Raw genomic sequence first — 20,902 nt, 5'->3', positions numbered from 1 at the left:
AAAACACAAACATAGGTGTGGTGGTTTGACCAGGAAGAAGTGGGAATTCTGGGAAGCTGTGGTCAAACGAATGAAGGTTTTGAGTTTGAGACTGACACCTGGTGTAGCTAGTGGGGTTTAGACACACCTCCGAGAATACACAGGGGTTAAAAGCAGGGCTTTGGCCCTGGGAGGCTCTCTTGGGACGTCGCGGCGAAGAGGTCAGATCACCCTCCCCTGTCCAGTCACTGCAGCTGGGCGGGGGAGGGGCAGCCACGTGGTAGGCCCTGGGCCTGGACAGAGATGGGAGGTGAGGAGGCTTTCGAGGATGGAAGGGTGGAAAGATCCCAGAGAGTCAGCCCTCGAGCAGCCATTCCCCCCCCCCAGGAGGGAGAGAGAGAGAGAGAGCCGGCGACACCGAATGTGATAGCAGCCGGCCCAGGAGGAGAAGGGGGGGGAAGAGTGCCCGGCCAGAGCGGCAGCGTGTGTGGGAGTGCCGCAGACTGAAAGTTTTAACCCCTTTCTTTCATGATTGGGGCCTTGCAAAAATGCTAATCCTCCTCGAAGCTGAATAAGAAGGGAGATAAGAGATGAGATGAGACAAGGACCTGGCCCGAAGAACGTAGAGATGATTGAATGAAGAGAGATAATTTGGAGTGGCCTTTTGGCTAGACTTTTCTTGTAGCCATGGACTCAGTTGTTCCTGTGACACAGACTGCACTTAGGGAGAAGCAGTGGCTCAGAACCAGGAGAGTTCATCGTGAGGACCCCCCGGCCCCAGGGGGTTGGAAAAATATGGGGGGGACAGATGTCCCAAAGCAGAGACTGTGCCTTTTTAGAGTGAGACAAGGCATCCTTGAAAGACAACCCTAAAAGCAACTCTAATCCATGCGTCAGTAGTGAGAGCACTGGGCATGGAAGGAAGATGTCACAAGCAGCAAGAAAACTTTTTCCGGGCAGTGCCGAAGTGACAGAGAAGCACACGAAGTTTCAGTGTGTTTCCAAGAGAAGCCTATAGAACAAGAAAGACTCCTTTCCTCTTCATGAACTGAAGTTTGAGTATACTAAAGTGTGGTGCCAGGCTGGGCAGTTGGGTGTTTTGAGAGAATGTATCAGATTGAGAAAGTCAAGTAGTGGAGAAGAAGAAAGTAGTTTTTGTAAAGTTTTCAATTTTTTTTCTTTTCCTTATGGTCTTTCCCTATTTCCCTGTAGTTTAAGTAATAAAGTGTTCTTTATGTTTAAGCTAAAGCCTGTTTTGCTTATTCCTAGTCACATCTCACAGCAGACACCAAAGTGAGAGCATTTTCATGAGAGGCACTGGCTCTGTGCCAAGCTCAAACCATGACAATAGGGAATATTCAAATTAATAATAAATAGAAATTCTTTTGGAAAGAGACCTCACCTAACCTTCAGATCTATGTTTTGAATCTGTTACACCCAACTTTGAACACTTTGAAGAAATAATATGGTGTAGAGGGATATAGGATTCCCATATTACAATAAAAAATTAAATAGCTACACTTTTAAAACATTATAAGCATCTATACTAATTATTGGACAAGGGCATAAACACTAGAATCTGCAGAGCACAGAAGGATTAATGGTAACAATGAGATGCATCAGAGTATTAAAGAGTGAAATGTAGCTCTTGGTTAAACAATAGTCATCCATTAGCATATATTTAATTCAGCCAAAAATTCAGAGTAATACCCAGATATGTGTACTGCAGGATGAGGTTTAAACATTTGGGGATCAGAGCCATGAAAATAATGATTCAGTTGAAGATGAGGTCAGAGATTGCCTGTTCATCAACTGTGAACACAATATTGCTGCTAAAAGCCCTAATGAAGTCCTTGGAGACAGGAGGAGATGAGTGGTCCCAGCATGGGTGAGACAGCTGCTGGAATTCCTGCACCCAGCCCCAGTGCACTCCCCATGGCAGATACAGGAGTGCTAGAGAGCTCACAATGAAGATGTGTGGCTTGTGTGACAACCTTTCAAATTAATTGGCTAATGTGCTTCTAAAAGATTAATTCTTGAAATTTCTATGAAAACAAGGAAGCAAGGAATGCAATCCTTCTGATGATCCTGCTGAAAGGCTCAAGTTTCGGTTCAAGCCACTGTATCTTATAAGAATTCATATCTCAGTACCCCCTTATTATACAAATTGTTAGAACACTGAAATCAAAGGATGTGGGTGGTCAGAACAGGTGATAAAAAGGGGCCTTGACTACTAGTGCAGACCCTGAAGAAGAAAGTTCCAGTGGAGTAACCATTAAAATAAACCATTTGCTATCTGAATCTCTCCTCTGCTAAAAATTAATTAACTTCCTGGAAATCTACAAGTTTCTACTCGCACCTCAAATATTTGCTATAGAGTTCTGACATGACTGATATATCTGACAGATAAAAGTGTTTTGGATCTATAGGCTATCTTGAACTGCATTTTAAGATAAAATAAAAGCTTTCCTTATTCTCTGTTCATCCAGAAAGTACCTGCTGCAATGTTAGTGCTTCTCCACTGCCTTTGTTATTTCACCAAGAACAAAAGATTGCTGCCCCAATAACAATAATAATAGTACCAGTAGTGATAATATTTATAGTCCATTAAGTTTCAGTTCTCAGGATGATAGATACTTTTTAATAATTGCAAAGATAAGATTTTACTCTTCAGTATTATCTACAACAACACAACAGTGCTTAAAGCTTTTTCCTTACCAATTTGGCTTCTCATATTGGATGCACACAGTGTTTGTTCGTTACAAGAGAGCTGCTCATTAGTGCTGAACTGTTGGCAATGATCACTGGAGCATTTGTGTTTTTACCAAAATAAATAATTAGCAACTGTGCGGAAGATATTGGATGTAGAGGAAAATGGAACAAAGAAGGATCAATATGTTAAATTTTTGAGAAGCTCATAGGCTGGTGAATGACCTCAGTGGTACAACACCATTAATTGTCTTATAATACAGTTTACACAGATGGGGACTTGTTTATTTGTTCATGAAGAGAAGGAGCTTTTTAGGAGGGAGGAGCCCATACAAAGTCATGGACAAGTCCCCTTTAGCATTAGGCATGCCATTAATCAGACAGTGCTTATTTCTGTCATAAATATGCATGTCCTGTTTTCAGAGATGACAGCAGTAGTTTGAAATACTGTTTTTAAGATTAGCAAAACAAATCTCTTGGATTCATTTTCCAGCCAAATGTGTGAGATATGAGCTGAAATCAGTGCTGAGCCAAAGCACTGCAATACCCCAATCTATTTGTTTTAGATCTATGCTCACAGAATCACAAAACAGTTTGGGTTGGAAGGAACAGCAAAGATCATCCAGTTCCAATCCCCCTGCCATGGGCAGGATCACCTTCCACTAGCTAAGGTTGCTCAGGGCTCCATCCAACCTGGCCTTGAACACTTCCAGGGATGGAGCAGCCAACAGCTTCTCTCTGCAACCTGAGCCAAGGCCTCACCACCTCTGAGTAAAGAATTTCTTCCCAACATCTAGTCTAAACCTGCCCTCTGTCAGTTTAAAACCATTACCACCACTGTCTGTTTAAAAGGTCCTTCTCCTTCCATTTTCTAAGACCCCTTGAGTATGAAGATGATTTTCTAGACATGCACAAATGTAGTGTCTTTTCCTCAGTTCAAGCCTAGACACTCCAATCTCTTATCCTTCTCTCTGCCACTGATAAGGAGCACAGTGTCCTCTAATCATATTCCAATCACCACAGTGATTCCCATCCACACCTCACTTAGAGGAAGCTTAGAAGATTATTACTCAATGATTGTGTGTGCAATCTCCACATGAAAAGGAATGGCAATATTTTGGGGCTAATCTGACCATGTCCAATGATCCTTTTAGAAGGGGAAAGAGGAGGGCAAGTAAAAAATATGATCAACCGAGGCAAAGAGGGCAAATTAAAATCCTCTTAAAGAAGCAGAGAAAAACAAAGAAAAGGGAAAGGGAAAGTCAAAGAGCCTACTAAGAATCTTTTTAATCCTTTATTCAGTGAAAACCCAAGATTTGGAAGCATGTGAATCCCTTTAGTTTTCTTAAAATAAGATTCTAATGTGTTATGAGGGGCAGTATTTACAGGACCCATATAGCATGTACACTAATCCTAGTAAGATTTAATGCAAGAAAGTTCAAAACAAGACAGGCCACTCTTTTGATCCTGTATGAAAAGGAGCAATTTCTAATTGTAATTTGAAACTGAAGATGTAAAAAAATTAGAGAGAGAGAGAAAATTTAAGGTGAAATATATCTACACAAGATTTTAATCAACTCGTCCTCCAGAAGTGACCAGCAAGGCTTCTTGGCTATGATTAGTCTGCCAGTCTTTCCTTATCAACAGTCTGTGTGAAGGTGACATGATAACTTTATCCCACCCCTTTTCCTCTGCCACATCTCCAGAAATTTAGATTAGAATGAACATGAAACTTGCTTTTTTTTTTGCTGGAGGAGTCAGTAAGCAGCTTCCTCTGAAGCCCATCAAGAGGGTGGGCAGGAGGCCACTTGTGAGCACGGACCCAGCACTGCCAGTGGAACCTCAGAACGCGATTTTCATTGCTTCAGGCCATCCCAAGGCACGTGCATCCTGCCAGGCATGGGAGCAGAGCCCCAGGGCCTTGCTCCAGCTGTGCAGGCCTTCTCCACCAAAGCAGGGCTGCTTGCCAAGCTGCAGTGCCAGCAGAGCGCCCTGGACAGAGGAGCTCTGGTGTTATCTCTGTGAGCTGCCAATTCTCTGAATTCCTCATTATCTACACATGGAATCCAGTGGGTGCCTAACGCCAGCTTAAACCACAAACCAACACAGCACCAGCAACAGGGTAAGTGGGTGCTCTCAGTGTATGCAAACACAGCATTGTGGGCAGGCATCTGTTGGTGCTAATGCACTTTTATTCCTCTTTTGTAGTTACTTATTAAAAAAAGTTGGAAAATTCAGAGAAATCTCCTTTTCTGAGTACAAAACTGACAGCCTGCCTGCTGCTGCCCCTGCACAAGTTGCACTATTCGTCTTCCAGACAGAAGCACCTCTCCCTGGTATATTAATTAATCTTATGCTTCATATTCTTCAGGAGCTTTTGGAGTGCTCTGTTAACTTGAATAAATGTGGAATGACCTCGTTCTTTAACATAACCTTGCAAGAGGACTTTCCATTGAAATGGGACTCGTGCTTGCTCCTGTACATAAAGTTCCAAGGCACGTTACTCCCCTGGGTCTCTCTCTCCAAGCTGAATTTCAGCTCTTATCTCTTGAATAGCAGAGGAGGGAGAGTTATTCTCTATGAAATATCTATATTTCTTCTGATTTTACAGTTCATACATGCTCCCATATGTCTTAAAAATATATGTCCCCAAGATTAACCCGCAGAAATGTAGTATACACACATACACAAGGCTTCCTTTTACCAATAAAATAAAATGAAATCAATGAAATGCTGTATCTTGTTCCATGTTAGCACTTAACTAGTGTTCACTTCACTGACTGTCTTGAGAATGATTTTGCTTGTCTCTGCTTGTCTTGCTTTCCTCATTTTACCTCATTTAAATTTTTAGAAATCATAGAATCATTACACTTATTAAAAAACCTTTAAGATCATCAAGTCCAATTATTCAGCTTGCACTGCCAAGTTGCCACTAAACCATGTTCCCAGGTGCCATGTCCAGTCATTTCTTGAACACTTTTGGGTTGGTGACTCAACCACTTCCCTGAGCAGCCTGTTCCAGTGCCTGACCACCCTTTCAGTGGAGAATTTTCTTTTTCTCAAAGTCCTATGCAAACCTTCCCCAGTCCAACTGGAGACCATTTCCTCTCATCCCTGTTACCTGGGAGGAGAGATCAACTCCCACCACACTGCATCCTCCTTTCAGGGAGTTGTAGAGTGATAAGATCCTCCCTGAACCCCCTTTTCTCCAGACTAAACACCTCAGAACCTTCAGCAATGCATGGGGTTGCCGTTACCCAAGGTATATTCCCAGTTTTCTCACTTATGTTTTTGTGGGGTTTTTTTACTAGAAAACTTGGCTACTTCTTAGCACTTCTACTCTTTAGGCTTCTAAATGATAATATTGCAAATGGAGAAGCCCAGGAATGATCTTTCCCACAGATAGTTGGGAGAGAGAAATTAATAGCCTTGTGAACTTAACCAACAAATACCTATGTTTATTAGGTTTTTTCTCATGCTAATTTACAAGTTTGATACTAATGGTGCTTAGCTTTTCTTCAGAGAGAAGGAAAAAAATGCCCTGATAGGAATTAATTTTGATGTAGCTAGGACTAATTAAAGCCTCTATAGTTCCATTTGCAAAACTCAAAACACTTATGAGTGTTACTACACACAAAAATAACCCCAAGAAAATCACACCAGAGATAAAAAATGAAGCATTATGGCACTTAAGTATTCCTCAGCTGGGAGCTGCATTAATGATCTTTAGCCTTCTCCCACATTGCAGAGGCAACACAGCAACCATTGACAATATTCTACATGGGAATCTAACTCGCTGCATGCCTAAAACTAAAAAAAAAAAAAAAAAAAAAAAAAAAAAAGACAATTATGTCTATCTTTAAAGGTGACATTTTATTAACAGGTCAGACCTGCTCATCCTCATGCCACAGTCAAGATTTTTTCATACTTGTGGACTCAATAACCAACCTGATCCAAAAGTGAGCAATTTATGCCGTTGTTCACTCTGTAGAAGTTTACATGAGAAGTTTACTTCTCATTGAGTAATGTCCCTTTTCACAGGTTTCTGTAGTACCTTTATTCTGTTTAAGAGAAGTCCAGTAAATGAACAAACTAAGCAAATCTCAGGTTGTGGAAGCATTTGTATCTGGATTGAAAGAGACCCTCTGGATATCAGATTAATCCATTCAGATTAGGCAAGACTCATTAATTTGATTTGAGGGCTAAGAAGTCTGAACAACCAGCTCCTCTTTTAAGTGCTTTTCTGAGGGATGGCTGCAGATAACACGGGGTGGTGCTGTTATCACATCCCCTCTCATCCCTTTCCTCATTAGCACTGCTGCTTTCAGGACTCTTGGCCCAGTTCTGTGTCTCTCCTTTCCCAGAGGAAATAGGAAAATCTTCCTTTCCATTTCAATTTTCTCTTAGCCCATCCGCTACACAAGAGCCTTTCCTAAACCCTCTGTTCCCAGAACCTTGTGCTTTAGGGCTGCTTCCCTTCTCTCTCTTCCCTATTCTCTCTCCAGGAATCAAAATCAAAAAACAATCCCATTTGCATCCCTGAGAATAATTTCTGTAACAGACAACATAATATGAAATTCCAATTGGAAATGGCCTCCCAAAACAGAGGGAAAGGCTGCCCACACCATGACCTCATTATGCATCACACACCTTACAAAAGCAATATTCTGTGGAGCTGCCAGAGGTGCTCAATAATTTTTCAGTTGTGACAAGACAGGAATTTAACCTTGACAGTGTTTATCCTCTTTTCATCTTTTTTTTTTTTTTTTTAAGTTGCAATGAGATGGGTAAGCAACAAAGGGAAAAAAACCCAGCATTTTGACTCTACTGAATTCTTAGAGAACCTGCACAATGTTCAGGTTTCCATACATTATCTCCTGTGGGGGACCCCATCTGGAATCCCTCATGTTTACAGCAATCATAGAAGTCTCTGTGGGTCTCCCTCACTGAATAATTTCCATATCCCTTTTCATTTAAAGCTTGTTTATATACTGATTTAAATTAACAAGAAATCACCTGATTAGAATTCTAGATACTTCTCACTACCTCTATTACAATTGGATTAATTTGAAAAAATACATAAACACCACTTATATAGAGGCTGCTCTATATATCTGATGAAAGAATTAACTGCTTGTGCAGATTTTGTCACAGATTACTCAACAGTCATGGCAACTGCATTTCAAGCAAACTGAACATCCCAGCAAACACAAAGTTTTCTGGAACACATATAAACCCTCTTAAAACACATGTCTAAAAGAGCAGGGAGAAGGCAGTAGGGTTTGAGATAAGACTTCCTTCAAACAGGCTGAGCCCTGCTAATGAAAACACACACACTCACACAAATCAAAGTGACAGACTCAATATAAACATGCAACTAAAATTAATAATAAATCCTTCCTCCAGCAGGGACATGAAATGAACAAAATGACTGCATGACCAATTAATGATAAGGCAACAAAAAGTACATTCAGCGAAGGTGCAAACATAGCAGAGAAACCAAATTAATTTTTAAAACTGCCATTAATGTGGAATACACCCCAGACCACCATGGCCAAGTCCTTTTGACTGTGAGACTTATCAGAGGGTCCACATGAAATTGGAATCATTGCAGAAAAAGTCAAGACACAAATGGACAGCATGAGCAGGAGGGGCTCACCTGGAGCAGATGGTGTCCACCCAGGAGTTTCAAGGGAACCTGAGGAGGAAGCAGACAAACAGTGGGTTATATTATTATATAATTTACATTGTTATAAAACAGTGGGTTATATTGTTATATAATTTAAATTGTTATAAAACTGTGCTAATATGTGAAGATAAAAATAGGGTGTCATTAGAAAATAAAATAAAATTAAGGCAAACAAAATAAGGGAATAAGATGGAAGTCTTATGCCTGCACATGGCCAATTAGTAAAAGCCTTTATAAAAGACAGGATTAATAGAGACTTGAACAAACATGCTCTACTTGGAAAAAGGCAATGTGTCTTTTCAAAGAGGCAGGGCCTTAAAGACCTTTTTAGGCTCTCTTTGTTGGATTTCAGCAGAAGTCTAGATAAAGATCATATATGACCTATTTAGCCTTGCAAAAAATTTTTCAACAAAGTCTTTGAAAAAAAATTTTTGATAACTATATGGACACATGGAAGGGAAGAATTCCTGGCTCAATAATAGGGTTAATGATGGGATGAAGAAGATGTAATAGGGCTGGGTCTCAAGCAGTGAAAGAAAACCATCAGTGAAATTTCCCTGGGACCCCTGCTGTTCTGTATGGCCATAAATACAGCCTCCCAGAGGGGGCCAGTGGTGAGCTGACAGAGTTTGCTGACAATACTGAGTTATTAAAGTAAGAAGGACAAGACTCATGAAAAATTGCAGGAGGATATTATGAGACTGAGCTGAGAAGAGGCTGAGCAATAAAATGTCAGATGCTGTTCAATATAGGTAAAAGTACAGTTAGTCAGACAGGAGAAAAATAATCTCAACCCCACATTTGAAGTGATGGCTGCTGAGCTGAGCAGTGCAGCTTCAGAGTGTGATCTTTCAATTGTGATAGACAATGCCCTGAAAATGCCTGCTCAGTGCTCAATAGTAGTTGAAAAAGACAAATCATAGTTACAAACTATTTCAAAATGGAGAGAGAATGAAATGGAAACTGCATTATTTCATTGTATAAATCCGTGGTATCCCCATATCTTGAATGTTGGCTATTCCTTAACCTCAGAACAAATACAGTAATACAAAATGTGCGGAGGAAAAAAACTCAGCAGAAAATCAAAGGTGTAGGTCAGCTTTTGTATAGGGCGCATTTAAGCTAAGAATCTCTGCCATGGAAATGAAGTGACTGAGGGAGGATATGAGAAAAATTTATACTATCATTGCTGGTAAGAAAAGAGTGGCTAGGAATAAACTGTTGAATTTTTTCTTAACAGAATCAGAACTAGGGGCACAAAATTAAGGTAGCAGGAGATTGCTCAGACATGCTGTGGGATGCAAAATCTGGGCTCAAGAGGAGATAGACCCTAGAAGAGAAATGCACTGACAGCTACTAAGCAGAAGGAGATAGACTTGGCATACAGAGTTTTCTCACTAAGAACAATTCAATCGGAAATAATGAATGAAAAAATTCGCCATCTTTACTCTGCTTTTACTCTTCCCTAAACATTTACTTATAGGCTCCTACGGGGTCAGACTACAGAACTTTTGGTCTGACCCACTGTGATTGTCTTTATGTGTTTATGGCTTTAGGCTTCAAGGCATGGAACCTGAAACATATTAATATTTTCCCCTGTGCATTAAATATATCATAAGTGAAGAATGAAAAGTTATTTGTAACTCCCTACCACTCAGTACTGGGGTTTGTCCCATACCTAGTGCTCAGCCAGAAGGAGCACTGATCCCGTCTGTTGGGCTGCTTTATGCTATAAAACCTGCTATATTTCTGTCCCAGAAACCTTAATAACACAACTGTCTCCATTTTCACTAGCAGCAGGAGAAATAGATGCTTAATCTTTTATTTTTGCATGGAGTAGTCAGAATGTTTCCTTTTGATTTTTTAGATAGTGTAATGGTTGTTTAGTACCCTGCAAGGAAAGAAAATGCTAGAGATTATGGCTGAACTAGTTTTAAAAAACACATTTGGACAAATAAAATATTTACATTGAATAGATTTCACATTGCAGTGCCTGGAAATTGGCAACAAACATTACAAATCATGAGCAATATAGAGAATACAGAATTTAATTAACAAAGCTAAAGATGGAAAAGAAAGCACACTGATATATGGAATGTGGCTCTCAGCTTCAATATTCAGCAATAATATAGCAAGTCAATGCTCCTAAACCAATCTGAAATGAGTGAAAAACAGAAGCAACATAGTTGGAAGGTTATATTTCAAAATGCAATTAGTGTCAGAATATTTCAGAACTACTAAAAGCAAATAAGTCACCAAGTTCAATAAAAAGGGAAACACACATGACAAAGAAGTAATTTAGGGAGGGAAACAACTCATTATTTTTATTATTTAAATCTAATCATCATTAGATTAATTTAGAGGAAATTAAATGAAAGCAAAATACTACATCTTCATATTGCCAAATAATTGGTGTCAAAGAAATTTTAATTTACTGGAAACAATCCCTTCTGTGCAATTACAGGGAAAAAAAATCTTATTATGTATGTTAAATAGCAGCTTTCACTGTAAAATATAGCTCTCCAAAGATTAACCATGGTTTAAATGAAGGACTACAGAACAGAATTTCCTACATTCTATTTTCATGAAATTAAAAAAGACTGAAAAAAGGCTTACATGTATATATTCAGTAAGACTACAAAATTTTATCTACTACTGTATTTTAAGGGATCTTTTGCACAAAACCAGTATTTTATTCTGCAAAATACTGGGACGCACTTTCAGAAAACACGTGTTCCATCACAACTGCCAGGTGGCTGCTCACTTTCCATCAGAATCCAGACATTTCCATGGTGCTCCCACAAAGCCACAGCGCTGAGTGTCACCAAAATATCATTTACAGGACTGAGCAAGAGGCTCCCCCTGCCCTGGGCAGTGACATGCCAAGTGCCTCCTGCATCCTGAGCACGTGGAGAAGCCACTGGCAAGGGCCCACATGGAAAATTTCAGTGCTCCAGCCTGTGACTGTTCACAGGGATCTCAGGTGGAGGGAAGAGATGAGGATCTGACTCCATGTTTCAGAAGGCTTGATTTATTATTTTATGATATATATTATATTAAAACTATGCTAAAAGAATAGAAGCAAGGATTTCATCAGAAGGCTGGCTAAGAATAGAATAGCAAAGAATGATAACAAAGGTTTGTGGCTCAGGCTCTCTGTCCGAGCCAGCTGACTGTGATTGGCCATTAATTAGAAACAACCAACATGGGCCAATCACAGATGCACCTGTTCCATTCCACAGCAGCAGATAATCAATGTTTACATTTTGTTCCTGAGGCCTCTCAGCTTCTCAGGAGGAAAAATCCTAAGGAAAGGAAAGGACTTTCCATAAAAAGTGTCTGTGACACCAGCCCTGACCAACCTACTCTACAGAAAATTCACAGGCACTTCAAAGGAAAATCTGTCAGGGGTAGGGACTTTTCTCTCAACTGCTACAGGTTGAATATGATAGAAATGGGCAAATGCTCACATGTTTTGATGGGTGCTTGGGTTCAGAGTAAAACATTTCTTATCTAGAATCATGTCTGGTGACAGAGGGACCAAATGATCCCTTTCTTTCCAGTTAGCCAAGAAATGTGCCATCCTTCCAATGTCTTTCAGCGGTTCTGCTGCAGCCAGGAACTACAGACAAATGGCATCATGTAAGAATGAAAATAATAATATAAGCTTTGTATTGCTTTGACCATTCTAAATTCAGGCTCAGCTGGAGGACTGTGCACAGTCAGACCAGTTGCTGGTTTATCCAAACTAGTTCACCCATCTCTACCCAAGATGCTAGCAAACAGCTGCATTGATCCTCTGCTATTCACACTGCATTTCTGTGATGCCTGTGAAGGCTGACCTAGAACAGAGGCTGGATAGAAATAAAAAATAAAGTAGGTATTTATTAGAAGGCCTGAATGGATACAGCATGGACAGCACAAGAGCCCAGCCAGGGCTACACCCTGATGAGCCCAAAAGGGTCACATAGTGGATGACCACTCCATGATGACCAGATCCAGGGCCTCATACTTCTATAAGCTCTGGTCCCTTAGCATATTTGAGTTAATTGTTCAATTATGGCTTTAACTTATGAAATCCCATCCCTGTTGTTTTTCTCTCTTCAATCCACCATTGTTTATGCTCTTAAGCCTGAAATACATAATTTATCCTTAATCCCCAACTAGAGAAAGAATTGGTTTACCTACCTACTTTGTGGAGACAGCTTACCATCCCCTAACATAAAGCTTGTAAGTATGCACTAAAGCAGTACAGAATCTGAAAAAATATAAAAACTAAAACCTGAGGCATCATCTGTGCTCCACAGAAAAAGATCTCACTTTAGACCACGCTCATCCAAGTGGGCTTTTCCATCAGGAATCCACAGGTGTGAGCTCTTTAGCTCTGGCTGATGGTGCATCCCTTGGATGCCCACTCAGACCTGTGCAGTGCTGACAATCAGCCCTGTGTGCAGCATGGAGCAGGAGTAAACTCACCCAAATTAGCCCCTCATGGTTCCTCCTGCAGTGACACCTCCCTAAGCACTGCTCCTTCCTTGAGGCTCAGCCTGCAGTTTTCCTCCCAGGAGTGAAGGAGGGACAATTTCCCACCCAAAGGAGTCATGGCACACGCCTCTCCTCGGGCCTCTCTCTTCCTGATCTCCCTGGGAAGTTTTCCAGGATAATTGAGGGCCAGTTCCTGCCCCAAGGCTCTAGACAAGTTAACTAAAGGAAATTAGTGAGAACCTGGGAAGAAGAGGAGAATCAAACACCACAGCCTGTTCCAGTGTCCTTGGGGATTTATCATATGGGTGAGAACCTGAGCAGAGCACAGCATGCCTGCCATTTGCTCCAGATATCCACATTTCTCTATTGTTGAGAAGTATTCAGAAGAACACTACACACAGAGCCACAAAGGAGAATGCCCTCTCCCCCTCACTATTGATTTAGGCTGAGCTGAGAAGTCTGGGTTTAATGAACTACCTGGCCACACCTCACAGTAGAAATCCATCATGGATTCCCAGTCCCTTTGGAGGAGGGATCGGGGTTTGCTTTGCTCTTGCATGCACACACACAGTCCTCTGCAGGAAAGGAAAATAAATAGTCCTTAAAGCTTCTCTAAAATGATTCTTTTAGAGTTGCTGTCAGGAGGTACAGCAGAGTAAAAGGTGACTGTGGCCTCAGCACCCTTTCAACTACAAAAACAAAGGCAAAGTTTCATTACCAGGCCTTTGCAGGAGACCATGCCACAGAAATGAAGAACTTGTTTGTTTCGCATATTTACACTGCTACAAAATTTGCTAAAATAGGCACAAAATACACTGATACAAAATTTGCTAAAACAAACACATTTCTTAGCAGCTATTAAGAAAATGTGACTATCAGAATGGTAATTGACACAAAGCAAATGGGGCCAGTGGCCATGTATCTATCTATGACCATATCTATCGTGCATTTTGTGATGGGCGCATATAATGCAGGCAGAATTGCCAAACCACAGTGGATTAATTTTTTTCTGAAAACATTAAAAACCAGAGAAGCTTGTCCAGGAAATATGCTGATGAAGGAGGTTCCCAGAGCTCTCACTGCTCGGTGGGATCTTTATGATAGCTCCAGCAAAAAATGCATTGCTTTAGTGCAGGGAAGGTGGAAAGAATGAAAAACCAGGAAACCACAAGGCTTCCTTGGAGATACAGACTTTCTGAAAGCAAAACCCTGCTGCGTTTTCTGTTCTTCTGCAGAGCCCAGGGTGGATCTCCAGTTGTGTTGGATTTACCTGACTTCATTTAGATGTCACAAGGAGCGCCTGCCCTCCAAGAGAGTCCATGTGACACACAGACCTGACAGCTTCCATGGCTGTCTGAAACACATCCTGGAGCTCAGGCTCCTCCAGCAACTACACTGTGATAAGAAATCATCTCCTGTAAACTTCAGCCCCAAGTAGCTGCTCACAGTCCGTTGGTGACAGTGTTTGTTTTCCCTGCTGTAATTTTTCAGACACTGTCATACTCTATTTACTCACATTGCTGTGGCTTTTGGAAGATTTAATTCTAATTGATATTTTACTGTTCTAAGGTAATTCTACACCATTATTCAAATAATGTATGTGCACACATTTCTGTTATAAATATATTGTCAGATACATGTGTTATAATATTGACTCTTCTTGAATTAATTTTTAATGGCAAAGAAACTACTGATATATATTTATGGATAGAAAGGTGTAGTGCAACCTCCACCCACCCAAAATAAATCATGATTTGTTCCTTAAAACCATCGTTCTCCAACATTGCTGTTTAATTAATCACTCAGTGCCCATGCTCTGGGGATACATGTATTTCTCTCATTTGATTAAACTCTGAGACCTCAGTCAGTTTAGCACAACACCAGTAGGTGGAGTAATGGTAAAGCAAATGTCTGCTTCAGCTATTTATATTTATAAACAGCCATTTTTAATATCTTTTGCCGAGATTTGCATGAACTAGTTGTACATATATATATTTATATCTGCCAGAAACATCTATACATAGAAAGATACATTACTTACATGCACGTACTTAAAAACATATAGATTAAAAGAAAATACTTAAGCCATGAAGCACTTCTTTGTCTTAAATCCAGCATTCTGTGCAGTTTCCTTCAATTTCTCTGTGTTGGATGACGCATTTTGTGAATTGTGCCACCAGAAACCCTGCATTCCCACACACTCAGAGAGCTGATCAGCGCCTGGAGGGAGCAGGGACTCGCTGCAAGCTCCGCTCTGGTATTGGGGTCAGCTGGGATGTGAGAGACGGCTCTGGTTAATGGTGTCATGTCCTTGCCAACCTGAAGCTGTGCAGCGTGCCCAAAGCCTCCAGCACCCTGCACAGGAGCATCATTAGCAGGACCTTTGTCCTGTGCCAGGGTGGAGGGTGGCTCTCCTTACATGAAATAAAAGTTTCTATGGATGCAGCTGCTATTTCTTTCCTCCTCTCCACTGCATAAAATCCTCCCAGCTATTCACTGGGACTTCAGATAAACACTAGAAACTTCCAAGATTTCAAGTAGGCAACAGAGCAGAGCCTTAACAAAAAGCTGAAGAGCTCAACAATCGCTGCAGCAGCTTGGTCTCCTAGAACAGCAATTTCAAGCCTCAAATTAAAGCCACTCCCATAGGTGCTATCAAAATATAGAAACTTCAGAAAATGAAACCAATGTGCACTGAAAGAAATAGTCTCATTTATTTCGGCTGCAACCTGTAGTTTTTGCTCAGGCAAAATTCCTACCAGTCAGTTGCAGGTGTATTTTTTTTTTTTTTTTAATTTTCTTTCTGATAGAACAAGCAGGCACAAGTCCCTCAGTCAGTATAAGAAGAAAACTTCTCAATTATTATTAATGTCTTTTCTGAGTCACCACATCCAGATAAGAAGTGCAGTACACGTCTGTACAGCTATCTCAGAATGATGTCTGAGCCATAATTAAGAGAATAACATTCCCTAATATCAGCATTCATTTTATAAGTAAAATGACTGAAACTGAGCTTTGATTGCATGCAAAAATTAAAAACTTGGTCAGGTTATCTCCATCATTCTTCAGCTAGGAGATTCACAAGAAAACCATATGTGCAGGAGTCTAATTTTGCTCTTAGTGATCATAATAAATTGCAAATACCAACACAAAAGGAAAAAAAAAGGACAAGATTTCCTCTGTGAAATTAATATAGGTCTAAAGAACTGTAAATATCAGTCTCATTATAGGCACTAGGAAGTATTGGTAAGGTTATTTCCCCTATCACCATTTGTTTTATGGAACTATGTAGGGATTATTAATATTAAAACATCTCATGCTCCCCACGAAATTCACAAGTTCAAGAAAACATTTTCTCACATTAATTTTAAAATACTGAATCCATCTGTGCTACCTTCTCTAGGATTGCTCAAGCTCATTACAATTTCACTCTGATTCTGTTAGTAAATTACTTATGATTCATTTGGGGGTTTTCAATCCTTCCTGTATGCAGTATTCAGTAAACCAGGAGTACCTGCGCTCTTGCCCCTGCTAATGCAAGCACTGCAGTACAATCATCTTCCACCTCCCTATTTTTCTCAGGGAGAAAAGGGGGATGTTCAGAATTACAGATATTTCAGACTAACCACCCATTTTCTGTCAGACAAAATACAGTCATACCCCTGAAAACAAACATAACCTCGGCTTATACCAGAGAAAGCAAGTGAGCAAAAGATGAGGGTAAAATACACCACAATCATTCAATAAAAAGAGCTGGAATATTAAGGGAGTCAGGAATTAGCATGTTCTCAGGAGATTGCGCTCAAAATATCTGACATGTTTTGACACGTATGAAAAGAGCAAATGAGCTTGAAAGTTAAAGTGGAAAGGGAGGCTTTGCAGAGCTGATGCCTCATTTTAGGGGCGGTATTCTTCAAGCTCCTGTGCCCCTCTGGCAGCTCCTGCAGGGTGGAAGGAGCCAGCCAGGGCTCACCCTGCACACAGGGGAGGTGCCCTCCAGCACTGGCCCCCTTTGGCAGCCAACAAAGCAGAGGACAAGAAGAAAAGCCCCCCCAATATCCCAGGCAGGTGCAAGGCAGCAAGGATGGGGCCAGGGTGGAGGTGGATGTGCTGCACAGGGTTGTTGTGGCCTTTTCTCAAAAGCTAACCCCAGCTCACCCTCTGCACTGCTCCTTGCTGGCTGCTACCTTGGCTCTTCATTGCTTCTCTCTTTGAAACAGCAAAAGGCATGACTGCCTGGGAGAGAAAACCCCACCTTTTCTAGCAGCTGAGTGCATGAAATTCAGCTCACATCTGAGCATTTGGAAAAAGGGAGTGCAGAAGGGGTAAGCTCATATCACACACTGGCACTTATTCTTCTGCACATCCCACATCCCTGGCAGAACAGGACCTACTACCTGAGTTTCGGGCTTGTTTTTTCAAAAGAGACAAAAATGTCTTTCTTCTTCTTCTCCCTATGTTTCCATCTTAATTGAGAGCAAAATTGTTTTCTGCAGAGGCTTTTATTCTCATCTCAGGAGGATTTAGACTGAACAGGAATTCCCCCAGTTTTCAAAACGATCACCTACTGTTACTCCAAGGTTACAAGTTGAGAGCTCAAAAACCTGAGCTATTTTGAGAAAAATCATACTATCTGCACTAATTTTCTAATCAATCCATGTACTTGTCCCAGTTTCATTCTTTTATCTTCCCCTTTCTTTTTCAGGTAGTGATTTTCATAGATTGTGAGAAGGGCATTGACCCTGCTGTAGCCTCCTATCTTCTCCCAGGGAATCCTGTCCATGGGGGAAAAAGATAAAAACCCTGTAGCATTTATGGCAAGGGCCTTCTCCAATGATGACAGAAAAGATGAATCAGGTCAGTTTTACACTCCCTTAATCTGACTACAGAGTTTTCAGATTAGCTCCTACTTGCCATTCAGAGTTATATACAGCGTAATGTTGGGAGGTCTGACATGAGGAGCTCGGGGATGATTTAGTGTATGTATTTGCCCTTTTGATTTGTTTATTGATGTCTCCAAGTCCAGGGAGCCTCTTTGCATAAATCTTATCTGATATTGCCCAGAAAGGAAAGCCCACAATGCAGCAGTTCCTTCTGCTGGTGCAATTCCATAATGCTGCATCCCATTTCCGTGCCTGAGAGGGGCTGGGTCTCTGTGGCATGGTTTGGAGCATTTCATACATTACTCCCTGGGCTCACAGCCATGGAGAAAAGAGAGTTTGGAAACCAGAAGGGAAGTGGGTCTTAGTCAGATTTTCTATGAGGCAGAAATCAAGGGCAAAGCTCTTGGCAGAAAATGAGACAGGAGAAAGTGAAGTGGGGGCAGAGGGGCATGGATAAAAAACAGACCTCTTCTGAGAACTTGAATATACTGCAGGTGAAATCCAATATTTAGCAGAAATATTTTTCTTTCCTAAAAGAACTGTAAAAAATTACCAGAGACCTGCATGCAAATCTTAGGTTTATAGATTAATTCAGGTTGGGAGTGACCTTGGGAGGTCATCTGCTCCAACCTCTGGCTCCAAGCACAGTCAGAGCTGAATCCATTCCCACCCTGCATTTGTGAACAGGCATGTAATAAATGCCTTATCCTCAAGCAAATGTCCTGGTCCAAGAAAAAAAAAAAATCACATCCTAAAGTAGCTTGACATGTGCAAAGTAAAGGATGCATGCAGCAGTAGCTAACATAGGTATTCATTACACTATCACTTCAAAGCACAGCTTCCACATGTTAGCAGCAGCCTTCTTACAGCTTTGCCTTATCTGCAGCAGCACAAAATCTTAAGTAACATGCAGAAAAATGAGCTAAAGCAATGCTTCAGTGGTAGGGGGATCAGAGGAAACCTCAAGAAAGATGTGAAGGAAACGTCCTTGGAGTCCTCCTAAATTTTCTATATAGAACTGTAAAATATGCTATAGCAAGAAGCAAGATTCCCCACAGAGCTCATGTAAATGAGAGCTCTAAAAATGTGTGCTAGATACCAGAGGATTTGTTCATTATTAAACTTATATTGTGTTTACCTGTGTAGTGAAGATTGAGGAAGACTTAATTGCATGCTATGTCCTTGCCCTCTGACCTTCATGTTAATTACATTTTGCTGTAGTGAGGAATAGATGCACCATTTTCTCTTATTTCCCTAGGACTGAGACAGTTATTAATTCCTAATAAGATAGCTTTTTCCATCTGCACAAGGCTATATTTCCTTTTCATTGCATGCACAGTACTCCCAGAAGCTTTTCATTTGCATATATTGGAGATCACTTCACCCATTTAACACTTGCAAAGTAAACTTGCTTAGAGCCACTGTGTGGCTCTGCTCTGGGGTTTAATCTCTTCCTGGTCTTTAATTATAACACCGCCAGAAATAGGCCAGATGAGGAGGTATGTGTATATAATATATATATATATATGTGTGTGTGTATAAATTTCTATATATTATATAAATAGAAATATTATATATTTTATATATGCGTTGTATTATATATATTATATATACGTTATATTATACATATGTTATATTATATATATATATATAATATATATAAAATAATATATATATCTCCTCACACATATAAGAATGCATGAGAAGCATGGCTGCCTGATGCCTTCACTGAGGTTCATTGTTTTGAACTGTTAAATGTAAAGACTGATCTTTAACATGCTTCCCACTCTTCCTGTGGAGCTGTTATTGCCATGTCCTGTGGCTTAGTTTCCAACAAAGATGAGGCTCTGTTCTGCATAAGTAAAGATTTCCTTTTTTTTTTTTAAATCTTTAAGAATGTTCTTTTTATTTCAGATGGGATATTAATTGAAATTATATTCTACTCCCATCTTCACCTACTAGCTTAATAGTCATCACATTGCACAAATTATTTTTAATACCTTGAAAAATTCATTAAGTGAACAAAAGATCCTGACATAAGTCATAAGATTTTTTTTTTCCTCAAATGTGAAGTTAATAAAAAAGGGACTCTAGAATATTAAGGTCTACTTCTTAAGCCAACTTTCTTCCCATTTTAAAGAAGGGTCTTTCTGCTTATTTCCAGCAAATTTAGACACTAAGCTCTGACCAAAGATATTATTAAACCAGAGGATTTTAACGTGTGTGGGCCTTCCAGCAAAAAAGGAGACTTGTTTTCTTTGTTAAGAGGCTGGGCACAGGAGGCAGCAGTTAAGCTCCTTCTTAGGTTTCAAGCAGGGGAAAGCTGCCATTTATGAGAGGACTTCAGTGCTCAGAAGTCTCTGCCACACAGGCAAACAAAATTGGATGGGGAGGCAAAGAGAAAGCTCGGCCTGTGTGGTGCCAGTGAAGCACCATGCCCTGCTGGAGCCTCTAGAGGGGCTGAAAATCACTTGTTGCCACCAGCACAGCTCATTTTCTCTGAACTGCCAAGCATGAAAACCATATCCTTGTTTTCCTCAAAGTTAAAGACAGTGCTGGTGTACCCAGGTGGGTTTACATCCACCTGTGCTCTGACTCTGCACCACAATGAACCATAATTATCATCAGGCTTCCTCGTTGATAATGAAAAAAACAAAAATCTAGCAAAATCCCAAACCCAAAAAAACTTTATGCCTTTTTTTTTAATTCCTATTTCCCTCACCTTACAACTCCAACAAGATTTTGCATTTGAAGGAATTGATCCAGTGAAAGCCTGCAATAACATGGATTTGGGATGAGAGGCAATTTGTGTTTTGTGGTAATCACTGAGAACCGAGCAGCAGGGCAATGGACACATCCATCTATCCTCCCACAAACCTATTTTCTTCAAGTCTTCCCCAGCCCAGAAAGCCATTTTAATAAAATTTTCCACTCCCTGGTCAGTAGAAATTCAGATTGCCTTGCCAGGAGCTGTAGGGCAGGACTGGTGAGGGCAGGAGCACACCACATCCATTGTCACACTCCCTGCACTACCCAAGGCCATTGTGAAATTATCAACGGGAATTTAGTCCATGTTAACATTTAACTGATTTACCATTAAAAAAAAAAAAAAAGGAATTACCTTTTTCATGAAAAGCTCTTTCCTTTCACTGTTAAA

General features: G+C 40.5%; 1 long non-coding RNA gene across 1 annotated transcript in view; it reads right to left on the bottom strand.

Moving 5' to 3' along the window:
• The window catches only part of LOC135443332 (uncharacterized), a 67,038-nt gene extending 51,893 nt beyond the window's left edge, over positions 1-15,145 (bottom strand). The window contains exons 1-2 of the long non-coding RNA XR_010438970.1: positions 14,904-15,145; positions 8,348-8,386 (exon numbers count right to left, since the gene is read on the bottom strand). This is a non-coding gene — a long non-coding RNA (uncharacterized LOC135443332). The remainder of the gene's footprint in view (positions 1-8,347; positions 8,387-14,903) is intronic.
• Between the last annotated feature and the right edge of the window lie 5,757 nt (positions 15,146-20,902).

Source organism: Zonotrichia leucophrys, chromosome 1 (assembly GCF_028769735.1).
Source record: "Zonotrichia leucophrys gambelii isolate GWCS_2022_RI chromosome 1, RI_Zleu_2.0, whole genome shotgun sequence".
Taxonomy (NCBI): domain Eukaryota; kingdom Metazoa; phylum Chordata; class Aves; order Passeriformes; family Passerellidae; genus Zonotrichia; species Zonotrichia leucophrys.
Note: the sequence above shows the minus strand (reverse complement) of the source record. Positions and strands in the feature narration are given on the sequence as shown.